Below are 7,393 nucleotides of genomic sequence, written 5' to 3'. Positions count from 1 at the left end.
TTAAAGCCACCTCTTCATGGTTTATTCCCCACTTTTAATACCGTCCAGATTTTTTTTTCCAAGAAGAGTGAACAAATGCAAAACTTGTGCAAATATGTACCTGTTACGCTACACAGCAGCAACCACAATCCCAAAATTGCTTGCAGTAATGCGGCCTAGCCTCATTTCATGCCATAGAGGATTGCATCTTTGCCCAATAGTGGCAGGTGCAATGGCCAAAATCTCTTTGTGGGAAACTTTGATATTGTGCAGTATGTCATTTTTACAGCTGTAATTAGTTAGAACTTGCTGAATAGTTTTCCAATCAGCCTCTTTATGAGTAGGTTCTTCTTGAAGAAGCCAATAAAATTCTGAAAACCTAAATAAAATCATGAATAGATTGCTTCGTAATGACTAAACATGAAGTAAAATAAGTAGTATAATGTTTGTATTGGTACCTGTTTAAAGATTTTAGTTTGCTTAGAAAAAACTGTTTGTCTTCCTCATTCACCGGTCTATTGGTTGCTTTGTACTCTCTAGCAGGGTACATGTCATTTACGAAGGGCGCCGGGCGGTGGAACGGGGAATGTAATCCATCGTCCGGTGCGGTGAGGCGGCTTGAGACGTGTTCCGCTCATGCCGCCAACGGGAGGGAAGAGCAGGCAAACTACCTTTCCTGTTCTTGGCTTGCGCCTGGCCTGGAGATGGGCTGCCGTCGAGGGGGTCGCGGAAGAATTCCAACAAATACCCGCGGCCCCATCATTAAAGCGGCTCGACGGAACACAGTGGGGTTTTAGTCGGTAAGAATCCGACATAACCCACGGCTCCTTCCCCGGGGGCCGTGGGTATCTTTGGAAGATTTCCCCACTATAAAAAAAAAAAAAAAAAAAGGGTACATGTCATTTACAGGTTCCTGTATTTCATTAGTTGTAGTTGGAGCCTTCCAGGAACAAGCATTGTCAGTTTTACTGATGTTTTTGTTGGCATAAATCAGCAGGGCGGCTACGTGGTGACACTGGTACAACCCCCGGGGACAGTCACAACTAATGCGGTCTATGTCACCATGACTTCCAAACGTAACCTACAAAATTAAACATGAAATATAGTACTTACTGATATCGCTAGTCGATTTCAGGATACAATTAAAAATATTACCGCAGTATTACCTCTGCTGAGTACTTCTTATTTTTCATTGATGCAAATATGTGTCCTCTCAGAATCCCCAAAGAACCATCATCACTCTTTTCACCTTTCTTAAATACAGAAATTTCTTCCTTAAATTGCTCTACGATTGTACCCAAACTTACAACCGCAGACATTATTATTAATTACAAAAAAGCTAAAATAACAAAAATCTCCCGTCGAAACCTGTTTGTTTTTACCCAAACGTCAAAATCCGCCATCTTGTTACGTCACATTTCCACGGTCTATTAGTAACTATACTTACACCCAAGAAGCTTATATCTAATACACTGGAGATTTCGGTATGAACATTTGACGTGTAACAAGAAAATATTGCCCAGTTGTTGTGTTTTATCACTTTCACACCTAACTTGGTATTGCCACTGTTAATACGAAGTTTTCCCAAGGCTACTATGTATGCTGTAATATTCTGTGCAAAAGTTTAGTTTTTGTACATGAGTTTGTTGGTAAATTGCCAACAACGTCATTCAGAAGCATTGTTGGATGAGACAATTATTATTTATGCTAAATAAAATAAGTATCTGAACCAATTATTAAAAAGCGATACTCCCTGATTATGGGTAGTTACCATAATAAAATTGTAGCAACTCTCACTTTGACAATATGGCATAAGTGTCAAAAAAATTGCGTCGCTTCGAATATTTAAGTTAATATTGTTGCGTATTTAATAAATATTTTCCGAATATAAATAATGTATTGCATTGTGAAAAATTGCAGAAGTTTTTGGACACCATATTCTGGCCTATAATTTCACAGGCAAGTGTATATTTACGTTATTTACAATATTCCTCAATACTCATGCATTTACCTGTTTAGAATCATTTTAATGGCAAAAATCGTCAAAGGAGAACGGTCACGCCCCATAGAAAAAAAACCCAGACCCGACAGAAACGAGACATATATCAGTTTTTTAGTTATTTTTTATATAACTAAATTATATAGTTTTTATATTCGAAATCAATGGCTAACACCCAAATATTGCCTTATGTTTTTGTTCAGGCGATACACTAAAAAAATACAAAATGCCTATTTATCTACAAAATTCGTGAATATATGCAACTTCATGACGATGCAGTAGCTATGGGAGTATCTAGGTGACCTGGAGATGCAGCTGGATTAAATAATTTTTGAAGTTCTAGTACAACAATCAACTTAGGATTCATTAAAATTGTCATATTCGATGATTCATTGCAGATCAGAGATTTAGGTACATATCATTAGGGTTTCATGCTTTTTAACAAAAAAATAAAACTAATGTGTCGAAAAAAAACTTTATTGAATTTCTATGTCCCTTAAAACATAATCCATACCCAATGCGGGGTGGTCAAAGTGATCTTGAAATCTAGCCCACCCTAAATAATAGATATAACACTAATAGACCGGGAGATACTGACACAAAATTTCGAGTCATTTGTAACAGGATGGCGGTTCTACAGGGTTCTTAGTACGCAATGACAAAAAGAAAAATGATGGTGTGAACGCTGGTACCGGCGGCTTAGTCGCGTGGGCGTTAGTCGAACTCATCGGAAAATAGCGAAAGTCAAACGATTTGTAACAGTATGGCACTTATTTTTCCTGTAAGTTTGAGGATCAACGAATATAAATACAAAATTTCAAAGATCTAGGTGTTGGAAATCTTCACTTATATAAATTAATAATAAATTTATTTTTCAAGTATGACAGCACTTTTTCCCCCTACTAGAAGTATGGCAAATATAATAATGGTCACATTTTATCAAATACTCTCCAAAAAGCCAAATGCAATACTGGTACAAAAAGATAGGCGAAATAAAAAAATTTTGCAGATTTTCGGCGGTATGGCGACCATTTGGAATCGTCCGAAAAGTATGGCATGGCGATTTTCGTAAATGGCTGCACGACGATGGTTACCTGTGCAAAAGTTAGCTTGGTACAAATGGTTTAATAATTGTTTTTTTTTAAATCAACACATTCGCGTCGGTATGGCGGGCTGTAAGTCATACCGGAAAAGTATGGCATGACACTACCGCCTACTTCTTTTTTATGGGCTATCGGTAAATTCTAAAATTTTTGTGTTACAAATCGTTTGACTTTCGCTATTTTTCCGACGAGTTCGACTAACGCCCACGCGACTAACCCACCGGTACCAGCGTTCACACCATCATTTTTCTTTTTGTCATTGCGTACTAAGACCCCTGTAGAACCGCCATCCTGTTACAAATGACTCGAAATTTTGTGTCAGTATCTCCCGGTCTATAATGATGTGTGCGCAACTGCCCAATGTCCTTTTGCCATGGTAGCACGAGCAGTAATATTCAGTTATTGCGTTTATCCCATTTATGGTCTCATCAAACATAATATAAGAATAATACATTTTTGTCGTAACATGTCGTGACTGAATTCTGCACCTGATTAAAGTATTATTGTTTCTGCCCTCTTCTGCCGCCGGATATCTATATATTTCCATAATCCATATTAAATACTCCCGTGGCTTTCAAATGTTCACTGCAGTACGACTGTGCTAACCTCACGTGATAGGTGCCAATTGAGAATTTAATTAAGTCTTCAATTGTTAGTTGCGGAAAATGTTCAACTTCCGGAGCATTTGCAGTCATCCTGTGAAACCTCACTCTTTGTCTGTTTAGATTGTTCTCCTCTACATACACGGCCAGTCGATTGGGGCGTTGTATATTTCGATTAATTATTTCAATGAAATCTTCTGTGTACGGAGTACGGACTATCGTCGTACGGATCTTGAAAATAATTAATCAAAGCTGCAGCAATTCTAAAATCTTCAAATATATGCGGCACATGTTTGTTGAATACTCTGTTTCTGAAGATCTTGAAGTCGCGCTTGAATCTACCGTTTATAGTTTCGACGACCCATCGCACCATTGTAATAAGTCTTGATTTATTAGCTTGGTCGGTGCTTAATTGCGTGTCTTGTCTTCGTTTGCTTGGCGGCATATGAGCATCATAGCCATATGTTTCAATTAAGGAAATCGAATCCCGAAAGCCTCGATTTAAAATAAATACGTCTTCTTGATGGAAAAAATAATGGAACGCTCCGACTTCAATGGGTTCATCGTTATTTTCCAATATCATTATTAGGTATCCAGTTTATCTCCTCAACTTAATGTAATAGCTACTTACATTTTATTAAAAATAATTTATTACATTCAGCAGGAGCACCGTTAGAGCAGTGGTGGCTCAGTGGTGAGACCTCGGACTTCGAATCGATAAGCCCGGGGTTCGAGACCGGGCGAGCGCGCAGGAAATAAATTGATTTTTCAATTTATCTGCGCATGTTGTAACATCACCACTGCTCGAACGGTGAAGGAAAACATCGTGAGGAAACCGACATGTCGAAGAATCAAAAGTTCGACGATATGTGTCATCCGCCAACCCGCACTTGGCCAGCGTGGTGGATTATGGCCTGTACCCTCATAGGAGGCCCGTGTCTCATCAGTGGGAACATATATGGGCTGATGATGATGATGATGAGCAGGAGCACTGACCAATGAATTCTCAAGTCCGTATTTTCTATATAAAATGACCACAGGCTTAATGGTGAAGAAAAGCATCGTGAGATAACCAGCAAGTTCAAGAACCTAGCAAGTTTGAGGACTTGTGATATCCACCAACACGCATTGGGCCAGCGCGGTGGATCATGACCTACAACACCCTTGTAAGAGTAAGCCGTGCCCCCGCAGCGGAGACATTTAGAACATAAAAAAAACTAGGACAGCAAAAAATGCAATGATCAAATACACTAATCCGCTCTATAACTTACCTATCCTTTTTAGCTAGGTTTCTTTTCCATTTTACTGGTTCCGCCTTTCTCTTTCTACTGTGTTTGTTATCACAGGGACTTGGATAACATTCCATGTTTATGTTTTTTATTAGTTTTTATCAAAAAATAACAATTTTCACATTTAATTCTCTAAATCACTGCAGACACACAACACTATAAACAACAAAGACGCCATAGTAAAGCGCGTCACACACGGTGAAGATACTATAATATTTTATCTTAAGATACTGTAATATTTTATATTACAGTATCTTTTACATTACAGTACCCGAAATTTTGTGGGTCATTTGTAACAGGATGGCGGTTCTACAGGGGTCTTAGTACGCAATGACAAAAAGAAAAATGATAGTCAGAACGCTGATACCAGATACATTAAGATACTGTAATATAAAATATTACAGTATAATAAATAATAATAATAATTTATTTATTTCTTTCCAGAACTTACATGTACAGTATATAAATAACATTAAACAGGTGTGGAAAGCTGGTGCCTATGGTAGGTGTAAAACCTGTAATACAGGTCACCAGGTCTCCACCACTCGGATGAACTAACTACTACATTATAATTAAGACATAGAAAGAAACTATGTAGGTTAAAGAGAAGTTAAGTTAAGTATCTTCACCGTGTGTGACGCACTCAATGGCGTCCAAATACCGATTGATCGAAAGGGATGATGCTGGCTTTGCAACAAACGTTTGGGATATTGCTGTTTTTGCTACTAGTCTGAGTTTTAAATGTCTGTTTTGCATAGGATATTACTGTTTTTGCTACGAATTAAATATCTGCTTAGTAAAAGATGGCGTAACACTACAAAACTACATTTAAAGTTGCTAGAGTAGAAAAAGTGGATGTTGCTGCCTTTGCTTTTATATGACTCATATAATTTGTAGGCGTGATGAGTAAAACAATAAGTATATTATTAAAAAAAAGTTTATTACATTTGAGTCGTTATACATAATATAATAAATTAAACTTTTAATAAAATAAATAATGTGTCAATTAATAAATTAATAATAAAAAAAATAAAATTATTTTTAGTTGGTAAGTGTATAAATCTGTCAATATAATTAAAATAGTCATGTCAATAAATTAAAAAAAAACAAAACATCGATGAAAGTTAGAAATGAACATACTAAAAATAAGGTCATTAGTTATAACATAAAAGTACGAAATTGTTTTTAATAAAATATTAATTGTTAAAACTGTTTGCCGCGGGCGACTATTCTGTACCAAACAATTGACTATCCCAATATAGTACCTAGTTAAAAATACGCTATTCGATTTCTGCCTTATTAATAAGAAGCAATACATCTCTTTTCACTTGAAGTTGCAACTTTTCGGTAAAGATTTTACCGAAAAGTTGCAACTTCAAGTGAAAAGAGATGTATTGCTTCTTATTAATAAGGCGTAGCAGACATTGATTTAAAAAATATATCTATAGGATGTTCATCTTTGTTATTTTTTGAATCTATATATTCTTTTAATATCTCACCTATGGTTATGTTTTGTGATCGAGGACGCGACTAGAGAATCTTCTTTCCTGAGAATCTGAATGTAACATCTGTGATTGTTGTCTTGATTGAGGAGAATTCAAGAAAGAGTCTTGTGTTTCCTCGGAAGAAGAATCTAAAAAAGACAAGCATACACAAATTATATAACTATTAGGATTAAAAATTATAACTTATGCTAATAAAGTAGATTTTTTTTTATCAGGGTACTTTTGTCTGAATTTTTTTACAACCAGAAGAAGGAATTGTTTTTGTTCTTCATCTGTGGTAATTAATTTATTAAATTCTTCCATCAATTCTACACCGCGTTCCGCAATGTCATTCACTACTCTCATAGAACGTACAATTTCTTTAGAAGCTTTATAATCTTCATCTTCTTTTCAAAGACGAGGTTCTTTTTTCAAAACTGTAGATGGAATTCTTAGGATTCTAAAAAATCTTAATGTGTTGCTGGTCACGAAATCCTCAATATTTTTTCTTCGACATGACTAAGTTCCAAGGTGATTCGCTATAGTCTGAACCCTCCTCAGTCTCACCTTCGCCGAGAAGAATGAGATCTTCATACAAAAAAAAAAGAAACGAAGACGATGATTCGCCATCTAGTTGGTACCCCCAACTATTTTCTGGCGGGCTTTTCAAACTTAATAAATAGTAGCGAAACCGCGAAAGATCATCACGACGCCACTGGCCTATACAAAAGTACCCAAACCCCTTTATTATAATTTTATACATGTTTTAGAATTTTATTTTTTTTATTCAATGCTACTGATGATGCCTATACAATGAATTGTCTATTTTTAAGACTACAAAAGCTTATCACACAAATATAAAACATGCTTTCTATTATAATTTGAAATAATACATTTCTATGGTTCTTACATTTTATAAAATCAAACTTTATGGTTT

At 36.0% G+C, this 7,393-nt stretch overlaps 1 pseudogene; it reads right to left on the bottom strand.

The window, feature by feature from the left end:
* Nucleotides 1-3,614: 3,614 nt before the first annotated feature.
* LOC149477349 (uncharacterized) lies at nucleotides 3,615-4,266 on the bottom strand (annotated as a pseudogene).
* Between the last annotated feature and the right edge of the window lie 3,127 nt (nucleotides 4,267-7,393).

Source organism: Colias philodice, chromosome 25, assembly GCF_061535455.1.
Source record: "Colias philodice isolate Cphi_HAF_F1 chromosome 25, ilColPhil1 Martin Lab GWU primary, whole genome shotgun sequence".
Taxonomy (NCBI): Eukaryota; Metazoa; Arthropoda; class Insecta; order Lepidoptera; family Pieridae; genus Colias; species Colias philodice.
Note: the sequence above shows the minus strand (reverse complement) of the source record. Positions and strands in the feature narration are given on the sequence as shown.